Source organism: Pristiophorus japonicus, chromosome 5 (assembly GCF_044704955.1).
Source record: "Pristiophorus japonicus isolate sPriJap1 chromosome 5, sPriJap1.hap1, whole genome shotgun sequence".
Taxonomy (NCBI): Eukaryota; Metazoa; Chordata; class Chondrichthyes; family Pristiophoridae; genus Pristiophorus; species Pristiophorus japonicus.
The window spans coordinates 44,343,450-44,368,057 of record NC_091981.1 but is presented as its reverse complement, the minus strand read 5'-3'; positions in this window follow the sequence as shown (position 1 = coordinate 44,368,057).

Genomic DNA, 24,608 nt, shown 5'->3' with positions numbered 1-24,608 from the left:
TCATTGTTTAAAGTTGAAAAAGATACAGGGCTATAGGGAGAGAGCAGGGCAGTGAGATTAGTTTTGGATTGCTCCAGCAAATAGCCAACACAGAGATGATGGGCCAAATGGTCTCAGCTGTGTTGTAAATCACTATGGTTCTAGGTATTGGTAAATGCAATGTAATGTATGGCCAAGTGGGGTACATTTTCACCTTCACTACATGGGCAGTAATCTAGCAGAGCAGATCCCCCAACTGTCATTCCATTGATGTAATGGACGGGTGGCCTGTTCCTCTAGATCACCGCTCATGTACTAATTGGAATTTACACCAGTGCATCAAGGAAGCAACAAGGGGCAGTGCTCACCTTGATATCTGTAAATGGTCCACATGAAGCATAGCAAAGAAGTTGCAGCACCTCTGAGGGACAGTGATCACAGAATAAAAACATTTAACATGATCTAGGAGTTAGGAATACCTAAGACTAGGAGCCAGGTTTATAATTTTAAAAGAGCTAAATTCAACAAAATGAACAAATAACTAATGCAAAACAGATTGCTGATGTTCGTTCCACACTGCAGCAGAGGAGAAGTGGGACATTTTTGTATGTATATTGCCTAACATACAGGATAAATACAGGTTGAACCTCTCTTATCCGGGACTCCCTTATCCAGCACCACCCCTCATCCGGCACCATTCCCGGCCACCAGGTGGCACATGCACAGAGCTCCTATCCACCCTTCCCGCCGCCCCCCAGGTTTCCCATTCCTTTTTTAGGCACAATGGTGATACCTTTCCTTTATTATTTAATTAAATCATTCACCTAAACAGAAAATCCACACACTTACTAGAAAGAAAGTGATCAGCAGTAGCAGAAGCCCCCTCAATCTAGAACACCACAGAACCCGACGGCCCTCCCACAGCTCGGGGCCCGCTCGGCTCACTGACACCTCGGGGCCCGACGGCCCTCCCACAACTCGAGGCCTGACAGCCCTCCCACATCTCGGGGCCTGATGGCCCTCCCACACCTCGGGGCCCGACGGCCCACCCTCACCTCAGGGCCCGACGGCCCACTGACACCTCGGGGCCCGACGGCCCACTGACACCTCGGGGCCCGACGGCCCTCCCACACCTCGGGGCCCGATGGCCCACTGACACCTCGGGGCCCGATGGCCCTCCCACACCTCGGGGCCCGATGGCCCTCCCACACCTTGGGGCCCGACAGCCCACGCACACCTCGGGGCCCGACGGCCCTCCCACACCTCGGGGCCCGTCGGTCCTCCCACACCTCGGGGCCTGACGGCCCTCCCACAACTCGAGGCCCGACGGCCCTCCCACAACTCGGGGTCCGACGGCCCTCCGACAACTCGAGGCCTGACAGCCCTCCCACATCTCGGGGCCTGATGGCCCACTGACACCTCGGGGCCCGATGGCCCGCCGACACCACACTGATGGGAAATTCCAATAAAAATTGTCCAGAAAATGTTTTCAAAGTACTAACTTTTTTAATATTTTGGATCAGCTAATCATTCCATAGATTTTGAGAATATCCTAACTCCAAAACTTTAGAATACTTTGGTCTCCATTGTGAGCTGAGACTGACTGATTGTCTGACTGACAGTCGTTGCAGCCAATCAGCGCACACACACACAGCGAAAACACGTGACTCCCCTTATCCGGAAATATCCCTCATTCGGAACAGGCCAGATCCCGAGGGTGCCAGATAAGGGAGGTTGAACCTGTACCATTAATGCAGACTAAACAAAACTCAAGCCAAAATGGATTAACAAATAAATTTAAAGTGATATCAAGAGAAAAAACACTCTCTACAAATTCTGCAGGGAGAAAGGAGAAGTGAAGATTACAAGCAATTACAGAAACACATTAAAAGGGTGATTAAAGGGGCAGAGAGATGGAAAAAGCACAACAGCAGAGGCTGAACATAACAGTAAAGAACACTTCCAGTACTATTACAGTGAGCAATGAGAGAGATGAAAACCATAAAATATGTAAAAGGGCTTGAAACTGAGGATGAGCACAATCATAGAATCATACAGCACAGAAGGAAGCCATCGTGCCTGTGCCAGCTCTTTGAAGGAGCTATCCAATTAGTCCCACAAATTGAAGAGAGAGAAAAAGAAAGAGAGAGAGAAAGAGAGAGGGAAAGAGAGCGAGAACGAGAAATAAAGATAGAGAGAAAGAGATAAAAATAGAGAGAAAAAGAGAGAAAGAGCGAACGAAAGAGCGAAAGAGCGAGAGAAAGAAAGAACTTGCTTTTCTTGTCCTCAGGACAATCCACAGCACTTCACAACCAATGAAATCATTTTGAAGTATAGTTACTTTTGTAATGTAGGAAATGTGGCAACCAATTTGTGCACAGCAAAGTAGCACAGACATCAATGAAATAAATGAGCAGATAATCTGTTTTTGAAGCGATTGTTTGAGGGATGAATGTTGAACAGAAAATTGGAAGAACTCCCCTGATTTTAACCTCTCATCTGTAAGACGGCACCTCCAGCAGCACTGAAGTGTCAGCCTAGATTACTTACTCAAGTCCTGGAGTGAGAACAACTACGTCAACATTAAAGACGAATGCATGAATTCAGTGCTCCAGTGCCCATAAACCACTTTGTCTACCAGTAATTTTGCAGCGTGTGACAATGACTGGTTAAGTCACTGCTGGACCATATAGAGCAGACATCTCAAATCGCTGGAGAAATACCACCAATAATGTCTGCAAGATCGTGCAAATCCTCATGGAAGATAGACGCACCAATGTCAGTGTTCTCAATCAGGCCAACATCCTGCAGCATTGAAACACTGACCACACTCGATCAGCTCCGTTGGGCGGGCCACATTGTCTGCATGCCCGACACAAGACTCCCAAACCAAGCGCTACTCGGAACTCCTACACGGCAAGCGAGCCCCAGGTGAGCAGAGGAAACGTTTCAAGGACACCCTCAAAGCCTCCTTGATAAAGTGCAACATCCCCACCGGCACCTGGGAGTCCCTGGCCAAAAAATGCCCAAAGTGGAGGGAGAGCATCCGGGAGGGCGCTGAGCACCCCGAGTCTCGTCGGCGAGAGCATCCAGAAACCAAGTGCAGGCAGCGGAAGGAGCGTGCGGCAAACCAGACGACCCACCCTTTTCTTTCAACGACTGTCTGTCCCACCTGCGACAGAGACTGTAATTCCCGTATTGGACTGCACAGTCACCTGAGAACTCACTTTTAGAGCGGAAGCGTCTTCCTCGATTTCGAGGGACTGCCTCTGATTAATGAGGTCACTGCTGTCTGACACATGAATAGTACAGACACTTATAGCAATGTCAGCAGTAATTGCCAGGCTTGTGCCTTGTGATTGTTAGTAGAACGTTCGTTTTACCTGTTTGGAACCCGAGGTGAACAAAATTACCTTATATCGCTGTAATTATCAACCATTATTTTCATCTGGGTCTGTGAGAATTGTGTTTTGTTTTGTGTAGTCTGAATACATGGATCACAGCCTGAATGATCCCCTTACTCTAGATTCCGCTCCGTAACTCTTGAATGCCACATAAGATTTTTGAAGAAGAGCCATTAAAGATGTTCTGAACCCTAACTATAATCTCTCATACCTGCTCGACAACTAAAAATGCCTGTTGCACTCGCAATCTGTTAGAGTTGCATGTTGGTGGAATTCTTTTATTTTTACTGCTCTAACAACAATTCTGGACAACCTAACAGATGCCTCCAAAAAGCTATTTGTTTATTTAACTAAAACCATCTTTTTCCATCTCCGTAACATTGCCCATTTCCGGCCCTGTCTCAGCTCTTCTGCTGCTGAAACCCTCATCCATGCCTTTATTACCTCTAGACTTGACTACTCCAATGCACTCCTGGCTGGCCTCTCACATTCTACCCTAAGTAAACTTGAGGTCATCCAAAACTTAGTAGCCCGTGTCCTAACTTGCACCAAGTCACAATCACCCATCATCCTTGTGCATTCTGACCTACATTAGCTCCCGGTTAAACAATGCCTCGATTTCAAAATTTTCATCCTTGTTTAGAAATCACTCCATGGCCTTGCCCCTCCCTATCTCAGTAATCTCCTCCAGCCTCACAACCTGTGCTCCTCAAATTCTGCCCTCTTGAACATCCCTGATGGTGGACGTGCCTTCAGCTGTTTGGGCCCCAAGATCTGGAATTCCCTCCCTAAACCTCTCCGCCTCTCTACCTCTCTTTCCTCCTTTAAGACACTCCTTAAAACCTACCTCTTTAACCAAGCTTTTGGTCATCTGCCTTAATTTCATCTTTTGTGGCTCGGTGTCAAATTTATCTGTTTTGTCTTACAACACTGCTGTGAAGCGTCTTGTGATATTTTACTACGTTAAAGGCGCTATATAAATAAAAGTTATTATTATTATTATTTTGTGTGCAGTGTACATATTGTAAGATAAAACTTACCTGCATGTTGTGATAGTGTTTTAATAATGCTTTTGTTTAACTGTTATATGATAAAAGTAAAATGTGTGTAAGTTTAGCTAACCATGGTAAAAATTGAGAAGCAAAGCATCATGGTAGATTGAGCCATTCTTATGTTAACCATTTTTTGTAACTGCTGAAACAAGCTTCATTTAGAACTAGAATGATCAAGGACAGAATATTAATCAGTAAGATAAAGGTATGCAGCATGTACCAGTTCTTATCCAAATTTTGCAAAGCCAAGCTTAATAATGAACTATGTGTAAAGTTGTCTTTATAATAGTTCTCAGAGAAGTGATTCCTTCTACAGAAAGGGAGGGAAGATAGAGATTAGATAGAAGGTCAAAGGCAGAAGACTTAGAATGATGTATTGTAAGGCTTCCAACAGCTGCAGACTTTTACAGCATTTGAATGGGAGGGAAAAAGTATAAGTATCACCCATCAGCCCTGTGCGTTCTGACCTACATTGGCTCCCGGTTAAACAATGCCTTGATTTCAAAATTCTCATCCTTGTTTAGAAATCACTCAATGGCCTTTATGATTCAATTGGTGATTCTTAAACATGCACAGCACAATAAGCATTTCTCTCCCAACAGAATTCCACTTACAATGGAAAGCATCCTCCAGCCTTGTCACAATTTTGATGGTCTTTGAAGGCAGTACAATAGCTCTTGAAAGGATAAATATATTCAAATCCGTATTTGCAGACAGAGTCAATGCCAGCAAACCCAGGTCTTTCTGACACTTTCTGTGTTTGTCAGGCAGGACGGGAGCTTGTCAGCCCATGGAAAGCCTTGTGTTTGAAACGGAAACTTTTTCTGCAGAGTTACACACAATATTTGGCATCTCACTGCCAGGGATATGTGCACCTCACGTGTCCACAGAAACATTAATTGTTTCCTGACAGGAAGAACAAAAAAACTGCTTCCTGCAAGGTCTGATGGAAAGGGAAAGTAAGATGTGTGTTATAATAAAACATTAATTAAGATGTTGAGAGAATTTGGGGGAAAAACACTAACCTTCTTCAAACTCATTTTTGGGTGGTACTGATCCGTGAAGTCAACATACTTATTGTTATGTCTTGAATAAAGAGTCAGACTAGATACTGCAAGCTCAAAGTAAGTGTGACCGTAGGTCCTTTATTACAGATCTCAGAGTGCCTCTCCAGCCTGTGAGGCCTCCTTATGTACAGGTGCTCCCAAGGGATTGTGGGATCCCTTGGGACTCCAGGGAATGAACCCTCTGGTGGTTGAACATGTTATTTATAGGTGTATGCGGATAATGTGAGCGCCCTTCTCTGGATGCAGGCCGATGCATTCGTATTTATCCCGTTACTTTCAGAAAAGAGGGATATAAGTGGCTTATGGTCGGTTTCCAATTCAAATTTGAGCCCAAACAGAAATTGATGCATTTTCTTTATCCGATAAACACACGCTAACTCTTCTTTTTCGATCATGCTGGAGGCCCTCTCAGCCTTAGACAGACTTCTGGATGCATAAGCAGCTGGTTGCAATTTCCCAAATTCATTAGCTTGTTGCAATACACACCCGATATCGTATGACGACGCATCACATGCTAGTACCAAATGCTTACATGGATCGTACATCACAAGCAATTTGTTTGAGCATAACAGTTTCCTAGCTTTCTTAAAGGCATTTTCTTGGCTTTTACCTCATACCCATTCATCTCCTTTAGGCAGTAAAGAGTGCAGTGATTCTAACAATGTGCTAAGACCCGGTAAGAAGTTACCAAAGTAGTTCAGGAGCCTAGAAACAACGTTCTGTGGTCTCGGTGCGTTCTTGGTTGCCTCCCTCTTCGAATCGGTGGGCCTGATGCTGTCCGCCGCGATTCTTCTCCCCAGGAAGTCCACTTCAGGTGCCAGGAAAATGCACTTTGGGTGTTTTAACCTGAGCCCCACACGATTAAGCCGACTAAGAACCTCCTCCAGGTTCTGCAGATGCTCGACAGTGTCCCGACCAGTAACCAAGATGTCGTCCTGGAAGACCACGGTGTGCGGGACCGACTTCAGCAAGCTTTCCATGTTCCTCTGGAATTTCGCCACGGCCGATCGAATCCCAAACGGGCATCTGTTGTAAATGAAGAGACCTTTGTGCACGAAGTGTCGTCGATGGACGAAAGCGCTCAGACGTCGTCCCAGTTCCAGCGTATCTTTCGCAGCCAGTTCCTGCCGAACAGCATGGGGCCATCGCTCGGTACCAACCAGAGTGGTAGCTTGTGCACTGCTCCATCGTAGGAGATCTTTACGACAGCACTACCGATTATGGGAATCAGTTCCTTTGTGTACGTTTTCAGTTTAGTGCAAATGGGGGTCCGGACTGGCCTTGAGGCCTTGCTGCACCACAATTTATTGGAAGTCTTTTTGCTCATTATGGACTGGCTCGCGCTCGTGTCCAGCTCCATTGACACCGGGAGTTCATTTAATTCAACCTTCAGTATTATCGGGGGACACTTTGTGGTAAATGTGTGCACCACATATACCTCTGCCTCCTCAGTCTGAGGCACTGGTTTGTCGTGATCCATCGTGGATCTGTCCTCCTCTGCAACATGGTAGTTTACAAGATTAGCAGGGTATGCAGCTCGCCTGTACATACATTGGAGGTGTCCCATTGTTCCACTGCCTTTGCAAATGTATCCTTTGAAGCGGCATGAATGGAAATGACGATCACCCCCGCAGCGTCAACAAGGTGTTAATGGCCTTGATGGTGGGCTCTGAGTCACCTGCAGATGTGCAGCTGCAGGTATGTAAGTCCTGCCCTGTACATTACAATTCGAAAACAACATTACTTTGTTCACAGTACTTGCAGCAGCATTCGTGTGCTGAGAGATTTGTTTGGTATTGTCACTGGTGGCAATGAATGCCTGGGCTATCGCTATGGCTTTACTCAATGTTGGGGTCTCTACAGTCAAAAGCTTGCAAAGTATTATTTCATGTCCAATGCTAAGTACAAAGAAGTCCCTAAGCATGTGCTCCAAATGTCCTTCAAATTCGCAATGTCCTGCATGGCGCCTTAGCTTGGCAGCGTAGCTCGCCACTTCCTGGCCTTCAGACCTCTTGTACGTGTAAAACCGATACCTTGCCATCAGAACACTTTCCTTTGGGTTTAGATGTTCCCGGACCAGTGTGCACAAATCATCGTATGACTTCTCTGTGGGTTTCGCTGGAGCGAGCAGGTTTTTCATGAGCCATACGTTGGTGCCCCGCAAACGGTGAGGAGGATCGGCCTTCGTTTGGCAGCGCTCGCTTCTCCTTCCAGCTCGTCGGCCACGAAGTATTGGTCGAGTCGCTCCACGAAGGTTTCCCAATCATCTCCCTCTGAAAATTTCTCCAGGATGCCCACGGTTCTCTACATTGTTGCGGTGGGGTTCGTCATCCGTATCTCATCGCCAGTTGTTATGTCTTGAATAAAGAGTCAGACCAGATACTGCAAGCTCAAAGTAAGGTTTGACCGTAGTCCTTTATTACAGGTCTCAGAGTGCTTCTCCAGCCTGTGAGGCCTCCTTATATACAGGAGCTCCCAAGGGATTGTGGGATCCCTTGGGACTACAGCGGATAAGCCCGCTGGTGGTTGAACATGGTGTTTACAGGTTTACATATATAACACTTATAACATAATGGAATACAATGTAACACAACATAATATAATACAATGTAACACAAAACAGTCTTAACACAATGTAACAACATAGCCCAACATATCACAGCGTATCACAACGTAATATAACAGAGTAACACAATGCAATGTAACACACAGTGGTGTCTTTGGCCACTGTGAGAGTCCACTGTGTCCACTTTGGCCACTGCACGACTGGCCGCAGGGAGATACCCTCTCAAAAGCCCGAGCGCCTGCACCAGAAGCTGCGTTCTAATGCCGCAGACACTATCCCGAGTTGCTGCAGTATTGTGTGCACCCTGATGTGAACCCAGCTCCCAGCGGTGAAAGCATAGTAAGTTTAATCAGCACTCTCGGCAGAAAGATTAATAGTGAGCCAGTGCACCTGAGTATGATAGAACAATGGGTCTCCATCACAAATCCTCATAGTGAGTCTCTTCCAACAAAAGTATATCCAACACAAGTACATCCGACACATGAACACCTGACACAGGTACGTCCAGGGGGAAAGGTGGAGCAAAGACAAGGTGCAATAGGTAAGTGGGAGAAAAAAAAACACACTTTAGTCTCATACACCATCCAATGTGTGGAATAGAATCTGAGATAAGAGTGGTGGAGGCAAAAAGTCTGGAATCATTGAAGAAACCATTCGATTTTTCTGGATAGATGGATCAAGATGGGCGGAAAGGCACTTCCTCGTCTGTAGTTATCTCATGACCAGACCGGGTCTTTTACGAGAGGGAAATCGGGCCACCTGCCTGCCGTCTTGTTGGGGAATGGATAGGCACAAAAGATAACTGCAGAAAATAACTGCTAACAAAATGAGGGATGGAAAATCAAATCCACTGCTCCAATTCTTTCACTCGCTGCACTCCTGTGCTTTTGTTGTAACTTAAGTTCAGGGGGCAAAAAGTCTGTGGATATAGGAACAGGAGTAGACCATTCAGCCCCCCCAAACCTGTTCCACCATTCTATTAGATCATTGTTGGTCTGTACTTCAACTCCATTTACTCGCTTTTGCTCCATATCCCCTGACACCCTTACTCAACAAAAATCTATCTCTCTCAGTCTTGAAAATTTCAATTGTTATAACATGCGCAGGGGTCTAAATTGGCTAGCCCCTGAAAATGGGTGCGGGGATCGCGATGCACAATTACCCTGTGCCCATTCAATGCAATGCTGGCAGCATGCCATCTTCATGCGACCTGCTCAGTATAATGATTGCTCTATTCAGCCAATGCTAACCATACTGTTCATTGGCTGCACGCATCAGCAGGGGGCCAATATCGTTACTTGCCAGCATTATTTAAAGCTAGCCTGCATAGCTTAACTCCTCCTCAAGGCTACCCTGACCAATTTAATTTGTCCAATCAATATGGAGGTTAAAATCACCCATGATTATTGCTGTTCCCTTTTTACAAGTCCCCACTATTTCCTGGTTTATGCTCCCACCAACAGAGTTGCTACTGTTAGGGGGCCTATAGACTACGCCCACCAGTGACTTTTTCCCCTTATTGTTTCTTATCTCCACCCAAACTGTTTCAACACCCTTATCATTTGAGCCAATATCGTTTCTTACTATTGCAGTGATTCCATCCTTTATCAATAGAGCTACCCCACCTCTTTTTCCTTTCTGTCTGTCCTTCCGGATTGTCAAGTACCCCTGAATATTTCATTCCCAGTCCTGGTCACCTAACCACATCTCTGTAATGGCTATCAGATCATACCCATTTGTCTCAATTTATGCCGTCAACTCATCTATTTTGTTACAAATGCTACGTGCATTTAGACAAAGTGCCTTTAAGTTTGTTTCTTTACCCTTTTTTCCTGCTTGTTTCCTCTCTCCTTCAAACTCACTTTCTTTATTTCGTTGTCCAAGGCCATCTGCCATCACCTCCACTGAGGGAATGCACAAGAGTGATTAGGTTAAATTTGTATGCAACGATGACATGATTTAATTTAACAATTTAGTTTGGAATGTTTATTTTAAGTTGGCTTTTATTTTTGCATTGTGGCCAAGAGGATGATGTGATGGTTAGTGACAGAGGGAAGGTAAGATGTGTGGGACTGTTGGTGAATGAGGAATTGGGGTTTAGGTTACTGGATTTACACTTGAATTAGTTCTTCACATATAACCCGGGCAGAAAGGGGCTGTCTAAATTGCAGCCTCGCTTCCTGCTCCTCCTTGTCCTCCTCCTCCTTCTCCTCGTGCTCCTGCTCCTCAACATCTCGCCAGGTAGGTGGTGGCAAAGACTGTTCCCTCATAATGGCAAGGTTGTGCAGCAGCTAACAGACCACCACAGATCATGAGACCCGCTCAGCCGAGTACTGCCGGGCTTTTCCAGAGTGGTCCAGGCAGCGGAAGCATTGCTTCAGGACACCAATGGTCTGCTCTGTCACATTTCTTGTGACAGCATGACTCTCATTGTATGCATACTGTACATGTGTGTATGGGTTGAGAACATGAGCCATGTTGTCAGCAGATAGCTCTTGTTGCCCAGTAGCCACCTTTTGGTTTGCCATGGTGGCTGAAATACAGCTGGCACAGCAAACTGCCGCAGATTGAAGGCACCGTGACTGCTGCCAGGATATCGGGCAATGACGTGCATGATGTGCTGCCTATGGTCACACACCAGCTGGACTTTGAGGGAGTGGCACCCCTTTCGGTTCAAGTACATGGCAGAGTTGCCAGGCCCCCAAAGCAATGTGCAGGCAGTCAATGGCTCCCTGCACCATGGGGAAGCCTGCAAACCTTGAAAACTATTATGCTCACTCTGTCTGCTTCTCTTTGGCAGGAGGGAATAAAATGAAGTTAGCTCTTTTTGAACAGAGAATCTCAGTGACCTCTCTTATGCGACAGTGCACAGCGAGATGTTGCTCATAACTCCAGCACCAGCCTGGAAGGAGCCTGATGCATAAAAGTTCATAGCCACAGTCACCTTCACAGCCGCAGGCAATGTGGTCCTTGCCCTGCTCTGAGGTTGGAGATGTGGTTTCAGCAGTTGGCAGATTTCAGTGATAACCTCCTTAGTGAAACACAGATGTCTCAAACATTGGTTGTTGCTGAGATTCGGATGTGAGAATTGCTCCCTGAAAACCCTGGGCTCCTGCTGAGAGCCTTTCGCCTCCTCCTCTCTCTTCCAGCAACTTGTCCTGCTCTGCTCATTCTCCAAGTAATGCTCTGTTCCAAGAAAAAGACCTACTAGTGAACCCATGTCTGGGAGCAAATGGTTTGTGCAGAAGCCTTGACGTCAGCAAAAAGTACTTCAGCACCAGCCACACCACTCTCTGTAGACTTTTGAAACTTGAAACAATTATAGAAAGCACCAAAAACGTGTAGAATTGTAGCAACAGCCAGAAGAAATAAACCAGCAACTAACCTGTATGTAGTTCAGGATCCCTTTAAATAGCGCTGGTGGGGGTCCTTCCTAACGACGTGTTCAACTGTGCAAGGTTAAATGAGGGCATTGGCTGGAGTGTGGAGTTCCAATATGACAGCACTGGCGTCAAATCAGCATTGCATGCAGATTGATGTCATGTTCTGCCTGCTCTGCATATTTCCAGCGGGCATTAAGTGCGTGTGCGGTAATCCCTTTACCACGATGGCGTCCGGAGCGCTTCGCATCAAAATTGAGCATGTGCACTGTGGATGCCATTTTGGAACTCTAAAGGCACTCGTAGTGCCCAAAGAAACAGGCGCTATGAAGCCCAGTTTCGCCCACAGTCTTTCTGGTGAAAAAGTGCTTCCTAATGTCACTCCAAAATGGCCCAGCTCTAATTTTAAGATTGTGCCCCCAGCTAGTGTGATAAGTAGCACAACCGAAATGATAAATTGGATTTGTCTGTATAACTGTTTTGCCTGATGGCTTCAAACTCCAGTCCCACACCAAGCATGCCATAAGAAAGATTCAGAGTTTGTTGTCGGTTCCCACTGTGTCTTAAGTTTTGCTGATTGTTTCCTGCTGTCAGTGCTGTCTTAGGTAAGCTCAGTGCGGGTGTTATATTGAAACATTTGTATGCTACATTTTATTACTCAGTATATATCTTGCTTCAGATTTCCAAGTCTTGCCTCTAAAGGAATACTGCAATATTAATTCAACAGATGGAATCAGAAGGAAAGCAAGGAAGGAAAAAAGTGAATTACATCTACAGCATTGAAACAGGCTATTCGGCCCAACTAGTCTGCACTGGCGTTTATGCTCCACACGAGCCTTCTCCCACCCTCTTCATCTAACCCTATTAGCATATCCTTCTATTCGTTTCTCCCTTAAATGCATCTATGCTATTTACCTCACTTATCCCTTGTGGTAGCGAGTTCCACATTCTTATCCCTCTCTGGGTAAAGAAGTTTCTTCTGATTTCTCTATTGAATTTATTGGTGACTAGTGAAAAGAAAGCAAGACCAAATCTATGACTAGAATAGCTGTATGGGAGGCACACATTTGCGATGCAATGGCAACAAGTGCTGTCTAGCTGGCTGATATATTTTATAGGTGTTAGTGCAAGAATAGTGGATCTGATGACAGTTCCAAATGTGTTAAATGGGGGCAGACTGTGATTAGGAAGACATTGAGGTGATTAAACTGCGCACAACAATGAAGATAACTTTGACTTCATGTAAGCTAATTGAAATGGTGCCCAGGCACTAACTTAAAAACCTACTGATGTTAGAGGTGATCAAGAAAAGGCCATATAGAGGTATGAAAGATACTGGCCTAGAAATTGGATAATGCTAAAGAAGAAGAGGGAGAAGAACAAAAAGAAGAGAGAGAACAATAAGAAGAAAATAGGGAGAAGGGGGAGAAGGGGAAGAAGAAACACCACTCAATTTCACACTCTCAGCCCCTAGCTCCTCGAGGTCATCCTGTAAGGCCATCTGCAGTGTTGCCTACTGACAGTCAGCAGCCTTCCACCAGCCATGCTGCAGCAACTGGGATAGCACTGCATAACATGACTAGCATAGGCAAAGGCAAATGCAAGACACTCACTAAAGGAATGCACAAGGGTAATTAGTTGATTTTTTAATGTAATCGTGAATGGATATATGGATAAAGTTGGATTGGAAAGTTTACTTTGTGGAGGCTTTTATTTCAGCATTGTGGCCAAGAGGGCACTGTATGGTCAGTAACAGAGGGAAGGTAAGGTGTGGGACTAATGTTGAAAGGGGAATTGGGGTTGTGTGCACTGGTATGGCAGGTGGATGATTTGTTCCCGGATATCCTGGCAAGAAAGCGGCTGTCTGGGTTGCCTCCTTCCTTCTGCTTCAGCATCCTCCTCTTCTGCCTCCTCTTCCCTCTGTGAGCAGATTGTCCCCTTTGCTGCTCTCTGCTCCACCTCCATGTGATGCTGCAGCCCAAGGAAGATTGCAACTAGAGCCCCCAGGACTGGGAGCATTTGGTGTTCTCAGAGTCCTTCCTTTAAGAGTCAAAGCCTTGCAAATGTCCAGCAGCATTCCCTTCACACTTTAACAATGTTTTAAATGTATTACACCAAGCCACTATTCCAATAAAATGTAAAGAAACCAGTGCAAAAGCAAAAATCTAAACATAGCTGGGGCTAGAACCTCCACTTTTTTTTGCATGCTTAACGTCCATTTAACGCCCATTTTACTGCTGAAATGACGTATAACGCCCATGTAGCACCCATTTTGGCACAAAATGGAAACTGACGGGCATTTTTAGAAAACTTTTTCGGCGAGTGTTACTTTCCCCATGTGCTTAACGCCGGGAAAAAATATTACCGGCCGGCCACTTTTTTGGGGCGGAATCATCAGAATGGGCGAAATCAACGGCCATAATATCGCCCAGCGTTACTTTCCACACTCAATAATACCGCCTGCCCATTTTTTATTGTCTTAAAGAGTACATTTAGCGAAACTAACGCCCATGAGATCGCCCACCATCACTTTCACCACCTCGCACACATATCGGCCACAATATCGCTCGCCCAAAAAAACGCCCAGAAAAAGTGGAACTGTTCTGAACGAACGCCAGCGGTGTGGCTGCCATTTTTTAAATCGCAGGTCGCTTCATTCAAAAGGCTGCTTCAACTTCGGGGGAGTTTGCATTGACTCTGGAGTTCTTCTCAGGTGAGGTGAATATCTCAACAGACATATTTTCAGACTCTGGACTATTAGGGGTTTACTGTAGGTGTATTTTAGTGAGGAAATCATTCATTCTGATCAATCGCTATTCTACTTTCAATGCAATGGGGTCAGCAAACAATAACTATGCTTAAGAGTGCTTCAGATGTCTTGACCACTCAGGAGGGGAGCTACAGTACAACCCTTAGCAAGTAGGTAAATTCGTGGTGGTGTGCTCGATACTGCACAACCTGGCTATCAGGAGGAGCCAAGAATTGCCAGAAGGGACTGATGCTCCATCTCAGGAGAGAGAGGAAGAGGACAACGAGGGACTGGATGCTGACCTAAGGCCAGACAATCAGGTTGGCTATAAACCATGCCTATGACCCCCTCCAGACCGCAGGAAAGGGCCCATGGTGGCTACATAGCTGCAAGACTCTTATGTGAGGAGCTGATACCTGAATGATTTGCCTGAAAGAGCGTTGCTGTGAGTGACAATGCTGCAACGCTGACATACTGCTGTGTGTGTGCAGCTCAGACATCAATGGTGCCCATCACCTTGGTGCCAGTTAAGTTTTACGTTGATTGAAGTTAAGTTGTATTTAACCCTTTCATGTTAAGGAATCACCAATGTGTACCAGTCCAGCTATCTGAGACAATGCGCAACAAGGTTATGTTCAATAAAAGAAATTTTATACCAACATTGTTCTGAAATCATAAGTATCATAGGCAGTAACACCCAACCTCTGCCCACACCCCACTTTTTCCACCATTGACATCAATCAAATGTTCAACATGTCCAGCAATACAGAATACAAAGGCAAAGCAGGAGGGTGATCCCCAGTCCCCATACATTACAACAAATTGCATACACCTAGATGGAGATATAACACAGCCATCACCTGTGGACATGCACCTCACTTTCCTTTCCCCCTCACCTTCTTCTCCCCACCTCTACCCCTTCTCCTCCTCGCTCCACGCCACCTGGCCGAGGAGCTCCTCAGGCAGTGCCTCATTGGGGGGGATGAAGGCAGATGCGGTGGTTGCACAGATACGGGAGCAGGGTTGCCAAGGGGGCAACATTTTCTGATGCAGAAGCAGGATCTTGGTCCTCGCTCTCATCTGTCGTTCACAGTGATGGTGCAGAACCTGGGTGGAGTGCCGCGCTCTGGGACCACTGGGAGGCCTGTGCCAGCAGTGTTCCTGGCTATCGCATCCAGGATCTCCGCCATCCACGGAATGTACTTGGTCACGGTGGCCAGCTGTCGGGATATGCCCCCCAATGCTTCAATGAGCTGGTCACTAATGTCTACAGTCTGCCTGGACAACTGTACCATCTCTCCGCTGTCATGTAGCGTTCGTGGAACAGACCTGCCGCGTCCACGGGACCACCGCGGGGTCGGCGCCGTCCTGGGGACAAATTGGGCGTTTTGTGGCGAGGTGCTTTGGGTCAGTACCTCCAGAGTGGAGACGGAATGAGCGGAGGACCATTAGATGGCCTTGGAGTGGAATGGCTTCTGGAGCGAGGCGATGCAGGTTCCTCGAAGTCCGCGCTCTCAACCTAGCGGATTGGCGGGTGAGAATCGGAGCTCCTCAGCACAAGATGTAGGATCGCCTGGAGAGCTGGGCCCTGCGCCCCCACCTTCTGGCCTCTGTGGCCTTGCCTGGGGACGCGTTGCTGGCTGAGTTGCAAAACACAAATAAGGTTATTAGAGGAGAAGGGGGTGCTGGGGTCACAAGGTCAGTCCAGTGCTACACACAGCAGATGCACGACAAAAGCACCACTGCTCTCAAAATCATCACAGACATCACATTTCATGACCATCAACACATTTGTATTGCGACGATTTTCATTAGGCCAGCATTATTTATAGGACAATTTTAGAAATCATCTATCATATATGATTGTTCGGATATGAGTGGGTGTGGCATCTATTGACTTTACATCACACAATGGTGTAAGCTTTACTCACGTGGCATCACTTCAGGGTCTGCAGATGCGTTCGTGGCTGTCCGAGGGTACTTCCCCACGAGTGTGAGCACCTGCTCCTCCGTGTCACTGATGTCGCTGGGGACTGGTGGCCCCCCCACCCTTTCGCCTCTGCACGGACCTCATCGTCGATAGATTCTTCTGTAAAAGGTGACAGGATGACATGGCATGAGATCATTGCATGATATCACTGCTAGGTACTGTCACAGAGACTGATATAACAATAACCGACAGATGTAATCATGATTATTATGAAAATTATTCTTCTTCACCTAAAGACGTGCACCGTGACTGCAGGCTTTGAGTAAAACTTTCCCAGTAAAAGTGAAAGATCTCACATCTGCTGATAGTCACTCATGACTGTTACAAATCAAATTATATAAATAGATAAGTACATGTAAATCAATGTAATACTTACTCTTGCGGATCCCACAAGATCGTTCCATCATTTGCGGCATTGGTTGCCCTCACGATCTTTGTTGGTCGCTGACGAGACCACCTCTGCTATCTCGGTCCATATCCTCTGGTAGGCCTTTGGGGTGAGCTTCCCATGCCCTCCCTGTGTCAAACCACCCCAGCGTAACTCGACCTCCTGCAGGATGGAGGCATTTGCCTCGTCCGAGAGCCTCCTGGCTCTTTTGCGCCCTCCAATGTGCTCCTCTCCCATGTCACTGCTCTCTCCAGCGTCAGTCTCCACAGCGTGATGCCTCCTCCTCTCTCTCCCTTATAGGCCAAATTTGGGCAAATATGTGGTTGGTAACAGCTAATTTTTGTTTCCTTATTTGCTGTGAAGCTCTAAAGTCTCCCTCCTTCCTCCCAAAGCAGCCACACCACACTCAGACATGCCTTCAGTCCCTCTGAGTACTCTCTCTCCCTGTCTCCTCTTCTGCGCATGTCATGATGACCCTTGACCTCCTGAATCTCGCAGGAATCGAGCGTTGCCATGCCGTTGCTAAGGACAGCGACACTTTACGGTAGAAGGTCAAAAAAATTTAACGCTACCACCCATTTCATATCGCTCGCAGTAACGCCCATTTTAAAAATTAGAGACTAGGTGCTTTGAGAATGGGCGAGAAGCCGGTGATCTGAAAACCTTTTTTTAACCACCCACGCCGGAAATAATGCCCATTTTTCGGCGATAAGCACAAAAGTGTAAAATCTAGTCCTGGGAAGTTGCATGTGTCTCTTTAAGAATCATTAGTATGGGTCCATCATACTACTGGCCGCATGTTGAGTTGTACGTGCTGTGGAGAGAGCATTAATAGGTGCAGCGACATCCAAAATAGCAGATCATGCATCAATTCAGCGTTACCTGTTAGAGTCTGGTTAATTACAAATCTGGAGCGAGCGCAGGCAACGGCAGCGCTGCCGACCTGCTCAAAATGACAGCCATCATGTTCCATACCAGAAGTAGGCGGCAGCAATGTGGGCACAATTTTTTCTTCCAAAACGGCCTTAATGGCCAGAGTAAATGGATTGAATTTCAAGTCAAATTGAAAAGGTAAATTGCAGCAATATTTGAAACTGACAGCAGAAATAGGTATAAATATGTATAAATCAGTAAAAGGCAAGTTCTAGACCAATATCTGAAATGTTCTTCCAGATAGATTAATGAAGGCAAAAACTCCCAAATCATTTATCAATAGATAACGCTAGCTAGGGAGTGTTGCAATTGTATTTAGATAGATGGACTAGATGGATGAATGAACTCTCTCATCTGGAATCATCAGTTGGAATTTTTGTGAACAAATAGGATTTAATGAGGGTTCTGATGAAAGGTCATCAATCTGAAACATTAACTCTGTTTCTCTCCCAACAGATGCTGTCTGACCTGCTGAATGTTTCCAGCATTTTCTGTTTTTATTTTTTTTAATCGTTCCTGGGATGTGGGCGTCGCTTTCAAGGCCAGTACTTATTGCCCATCCCTAACTGCCCTTGAGAAGGTGGTGGTGAGCTGCCTTCTTGAACCGCTGCAGTATGTGTGGTGAAGGTACTCCCACAGTGTTATTAGGGAGGGAGACTTAAGATTTTGATCCAGCAACAATGAAGGAACGGCGATATATTTCCAAGTCAGTATGGTAGGTAACTTGGAGGGAAACTTGCAGGTGATGGTGTTCACGTGTGCCTACTGCTCTTATCCTTCTAGACGGTAGAGATTGCGGGTTTGGGAAGCGCTGCCAAAGAAACTGCTGCAGTGCATCTTGTAAATGTTACACACTGCAGCCACGGTGCACTGGTGGTGGAGGGAATGAATGCTTAAAGCATTGGATGGGGTGCCAATTAAGCTGGCTGCTTTGTCCTGGATGGCATTGAGCTTCTTGAGTGTTGTTTGAGCTGCACTCATCTCGGCAAGTGCAGACTTGTGCCTTGTAGATAGTGGAAAGGCTTTGGGGAGTCAGGAGGTGAGTCACGGTCTGGCACTTGTGTGGCATGAATGTTACTTGCTACTTATCAGCCCTAGTCTGAAAGTCGTCCAGGTCTTGCTGCATGGGCTGCTTCATTATCTGGGGAGTTCTGAATCGAACTGAACACTGCAATCATCAACGAACATCCCCACTTCTGACCCTATGAGGGAATGAAGATCATTGATGAAGCAGTGGAAGATGGTTAAGCCGAGGACACTGTCCTGAGGAACTCTGGTCGTGACGTTCTGGGTCTGAGATGATTGACCCCCAACAGCTACAACCATCTTCCGTTGTGCTAGGTATGACTCAAGTCATTGGAGTGTTTTCCCCCTGATTCCCATTGACTTCAATTTTACTAGGGTTCCTTGATGCCACACTTGGTCAAATGCTGCCTTGATGTCAAGGCCAGTCACTCTCACCTCACCTCTGGAATTCAGCTCCTTTGTCCATTGTGGTGTATGTAGCACACAAATCACTGACTCCACACGGTCTGGTGTTAATCTAATTGCTGTGACCTTCGTCCTTTATTGAACAGCCTCAGAGTGCCTCTCAGGTGTGGTGGTCAGCCTTTTATATTGCCTGTTGCAGGTACTTCCAAGTTTCCCACCACAGCGCCCTCTGTGGTGTACCATTGTGCTTACATTACATTTAAGGTACCAGGACGATACACACATCAATACATAACATCACACTTCCCCCCCCCCCCACCAGGACGCAGGACGATGATACACACATCAATACATAGCATCACACTTGTCCAACAGAAAGCAGGTAGGCATAGACAGTGCATTAGTATGGTACATGTTATCTGGTACATTAACTAGTTATTGACTGGTAACGGATCCCTGATTTCCTTGTTATCTCTTATCATTAATTATACTTCCTTTACACAAATACAGTGGCCATTCAGCGTTAAAATATTAATTCTTATTATAAATTCGCCATCTCACATTAACATAGCTCATTTTAGACTCGCTCTGCCTTACAGAAGTCCTTTGTGGGGACCACCACATGGTAAGGCCCTTTTAAGACTCCCGGGTGCATTTCCTTTTTAAGGCGCCATCTTTCATGCAGGAGGATTCCACAAGGCTTCTCCTTGGGCGGCGCCATCTTTGATGCTCTGCTGCTCTGGACACAATGCCGCCGCCATCTTGCTCTCCGCCGCTCCGGATGCCATCCACCGCCGCAGCCTCCGCTCCTCTCCACTGCCACCTGACTTGACGCCTCTCCTGCGGCCGTTGTCGTCGCTTCTCCGGCGGCCACCGTAGCCGCCTCCCCTGCGGCCATCGTGGCCTCTCCAGCCGCTGCACTTGCCGCCTCACCCCGCGGCCTCCATAGCCGCCTCCCCTGCGGCCACCGACCTCCAGCTGCTGCCGCCGCCCGACTCTCCCTCTGCGTGGGCCCCTCCGATCCGCCGGCCATCCTGGATCCCTCGCACCCCGCCCGCAGCCTCACCCCCCCCCACTAGGCCCCTCTCTGCAGGGCTGCTTGCCTGTGGGGGCTGAGGCTGCAGGATCTCTGTGGCTTGAGGTCCAGGGCTGGGCCTTGCTCTGCTTGCCTGTGGGTGGATTGAGGCTGCAGCTCCAGCTTGGTCAGCGCTGCTCTCTGGGGACCCGGGACACGGTAGCACCCCGGGGAGCAGCAGCCTGTGGAGTGGTGAAGTCTTCCCAGCTCCCACGGACCGTCCCCATCCACCTCCGAGGAGTGTCGGCCCATCGCCTGCAATGACCCACAAAGTTAAACCGTGCGTCTCGTCCCCATGGGATACCTGCACCATCGCTCTGCCAAGAACAGGTATTAGTTCCCTGGTGTAGGTACGCAGCTTCACCGTGACCGGGACCAGCTTGGGTCGTGCAGCTGGGTTAATCCACAGTTTATCAAAAGTTCTCCAACTCATCAACGACGGACCCGAGCCCGTGTCCACTTCCATACTCACAGGGACTCCGTTGATTTTTACTTCCATTATCACTGGGGGTGAATCGTCGGTACACGTGTACAGTCCCAACGCCTCATCATCTTCTGCCTGCTCCTCACTGGATGGTGGATCATCCCCCATCTCCTCAGCTACATGGTGAGTCCGATTTCTTTTACACAGACGCTGAAGGTGGCCTTTCGTGTGGCAGGTATTGCACGTGTACTCCGCAAACCTGCACAGGTGAGCCCCATGGCTTCCTCCACAGCGCCAGCATGGTGCTGCTTGATTGGCCCCCCCTCAGCGGACTCTGAGTTCCAGGACCCCGAGGTCCATGCTTTCTGCCCCTGGCAGAGCCATGTTCTGCAGCTTTGTCCGTGGTGGGCTCTATCCTGTGGACAGTGTCTGCCGGGTTCAAAACTGTGTGGATTATTTGCTTGGTGCTGCAAGTCGAGGTCATATATGCCCAGCTGATGGTGATGGCCTTTGTCAGGGTGACTGTGGGTTCCGTGGCTATCAGCTTGTGAAGGAGGCCCTCGTGGCCAATCCCCATAACGAAAACGTCCCGTAACACCTCGTCAAGGTGTGCGCCAAAATCACACGGCACCACGAGTCTCCTGAGGTCCGCAGCATATTTGGTGACATCCTGGCCCTCGGGTCTGCAGTGATGGTAAAATTTGTATCTAGCCGTGAGGATGCTCTCCTTCGTTTTCAGCTGGTCACGAATGAGTTCAGTCAGCTCCTCGTATGACTGTCCCTGGTGCTCCCGGGTGCCAGCAAATCCATGACGAGACAGTAAACCTCATCTTCACAACTGGAGAGCAATATCGCCTTACGCTTCTCTCTCATTGCGTATGTGTCCTCCGTCAGGTCATTTGCTGTGAAGTAGTACTCGAGCCTTTCTGTAAAGGCCTCCCAATCATTGCTCACGGTAAAATCCTTTAGCGAGCCCAGAGTAGCCATGGTTGTGTGGAGTTCATCCGCTTCCTTGTCGCCAATGTGGTGTATGTAGCACACAAATCACTGACTCCACACGGTCTGGTGTTAATCTAACTGCCGTGACCTTCATCCTTTATTGAACAGCCTCAGAGTGCCTCTCAGGTGTGGTGGTCAGCCTTTTATATTGCCTGTTGCAGGTACTTCCAGGTTTCCCACCACAGCGCCCTCTGTGGTGTACCATTGTGCTTACATTACATTTAAGGTACCAGGTTGATACACACATCAATACATAATATCCATGTTTGGACCAAGGCTGCAATGATATGTGGGGCTGAGCGGTCCTGGCAGAACCCAAACTGAGCATCGGTGAGCAGGTAATTGATTAAGTGCCACCTGATTCCTTCCATCACTTTGCTGATGATTGAGAGTAGACAGATGGGGCGGTAACTGGCCGGATTAGATTTGTCCTGTTTTGTGTGGACAGGACATACCTGGGCAGCTTTCCACATTGTCAATTAGATGCCAGTGTTGTAGCTGTACTGGAACAGCTTGGATAGAGGCGCAGCTAGTTCTGGAGCACAAGTCTTCAGCACAACAGCTGGGATGTTGTTGGGGTCCATAACCTTTGCTGTCTCCAGTGCGTTCAGCAGTTTCTTGATATCACATGGAGTGAATCCAATTGACTGAAGACTGGCTTCTGTGATGGTGGGGACCTCAGGAGGAGACCGATATGAATCATCCACTCGACACTTCTGGTTGAAGTTGGTTGCAAATGCTTCAGCCTTGTCTTTTGCACTTGTCTGCTGGGCTCCTCATCATTGAGGTGTACCAGCACCTGCAGTATTTTGCTTTTGTTTTAATGAGGAGGTTGCATTGCTTAAATGGTCTGGTGACATTTTAAAGTGCAAGAGCAAAGCTTGAATACGTAATCGTCACCTAAATCTTGATGTGTACAGGAAATCTGAAACAGTCCTTCGCGTGTTACTCGATTAATATGAACAGATGGAAAACTCCTAAAGAACAACTCTGTTCATTATCCTCGGGTAATTATCATTTAGTTTGTCTTCTCTCACTCACTAGTGTAATCTATATGTGCAATGCATGATCACACACAGAGCAGAGTGCAAGGCAGTCACAAAAAGGGGGCGAAATTAAAAATGGAAGGGAGAGGCAAAACAGGCAGGATCGCACCTGTAACCTGATATACGCTCTGCCCCATATTCAGTCCCATTGACTTCAAGAGTATGAAATATCGGGCAGGGTGTGTAACGGGCAGTGAATGCAATACTGCCTATTTTGATTCCCCATCCAAGTATAATTTCATTCCTAAAAACTGCAGATACCAGGGTTACAAAGAAAGAAAAGAAAAAACAACAACTTGTGTATCGCGTCTATAATATAGTAAAACATCCCAAGGCGCTTTACAGGCATATTTTAAAAAAATTGATACCATACATTATAGAATAGTTACAGCACGGAAAAAGGCTATTTGGCCTGTCGAGCCCGTGCTGGCTCTCTGCATGAGCACGTCAGCTAGTCCCACTCACCCGCCCTTTCCCCGTAGTCCTGAAAATGTTTTCCTTCGGGTACTTCTCCAATTCCCTTTTGAAAGCCATGATTGAATCTGCCTCCAGCAGCATTTCATGCAGTGCATTCCAGATCCTAACCACTCGCTGTGTAAAAATGGTTTTCCTCATGTCGCCTTTGGTTTTTCTGGCAATCACTGAAAATCTGTGTTCTCGACCCTTCCATCAATGAGAACAGTTTCTCTCTATCTATTCTGCCTAGACCCCTCATAATTTTGAACATCTCTATCAAATCTCCTATCAACTTTCTCTGCTCGAAGGATAACAACCCCAGCTTCTCTAGTCTATCCACATATCTGAAGTCCCATATCCCTGGAATCATTCTCGTAAATTTTTTCTACACCCTCTCTAAGGCCTTCACATCCTTCCTAAAGTGTGGTGCCCAGAATTGGACACAATACTCCAGTTAAGGTCAAGTCAGTGTTTTATAAATGTTCATCATAACTTCCTTGCTTTTGTACTCTATGCCTCTATTTATGAAGCCCAGGATCCCATATGCTTTTTTAACCGCTTTCTAAACCTGCCCTGCCACCTTCAACAATGTGTGCACATATACCCCTAGGTCTCTCTGTACATGCACCCCCTTTAGGATTGTACCCTTTAGTTTATATTGCCTCTCTTCATTCTTCCTACAAAAATGTACCACTTTGCACTTTTCTGCGTTAAATTTCATCTGCCACATATTCGCCTATTCCACCAGCCTTGTATGTCCTCTTGAAGTCGATCACTATCCTCCTCACTGTTCACTACACTTCCAAGTTTTGTGTCTGCAAATTTTGTAATTGTGCATTGTACTCCCAAGTAGGGCTAGACTTTCCACTTTTGTGCAAATCAGCCAAAAATGGGTGTTATTTTCAGCGTGGGCGATAAATATGGGTTTTGAGATCGCCGGATTATCGTCCCTTTCCAAAACCCTAACTTTCCATTTTTTTAAATGGGCGTTATCACAAGCAGTCTGAAATGGGTGTTAGCATTAATTTTTTTTGACCTTCTGCCGTAAAGTGTCGCCGACCATAGCAACGGCATGGCAACGCTCGTTTCCCGCGTTTCAAGAGGCCAGGGGTCATCATTACATGCGCAGAAGAGGAGGCAGAGAGAGAGAGAGGAAGTAGAGAGGGACTGAAAGTGTGTGTGGGTGTGGTATGTGCTTGTTTGGCTGTTGTGGGAGGCAGGAGGGAGATTCACCTGCAGCAAAAAGCCTACTAAGCACCAATGAAGTAGTTGGCACTGAGTTTTTATCCAACAAATAATATATAACATGGAAGGGATGGAGGAGGTGAACCAGCACACTGTGGAGACTGACGCTGGTGAAAGCAGTGAAGTGGGAGAGGAACAATTGGGAGGATGTAAAAGAGCAAAGAGGTTCTTGGACTAGGCAAATGTCTCCCTCATGCAGGAGGTTGAGTCACGCTGGGGTCAATTGACCCAGGGAGGGCGTAGGAAGCCCACCCCAAAGGCCTATCAGAAAATATGGGCCGAGATAGCAGAGGTGGTCTCGTCGGCGACCAACGAGGTGCGTGAGGGCAACCAATGCCGCAAGCGATGGAACGACCTTGTTGGATCCACTAGAGTTAATATTACATTTATTTACATGTACTTATATATTTATATAATTGAAGTT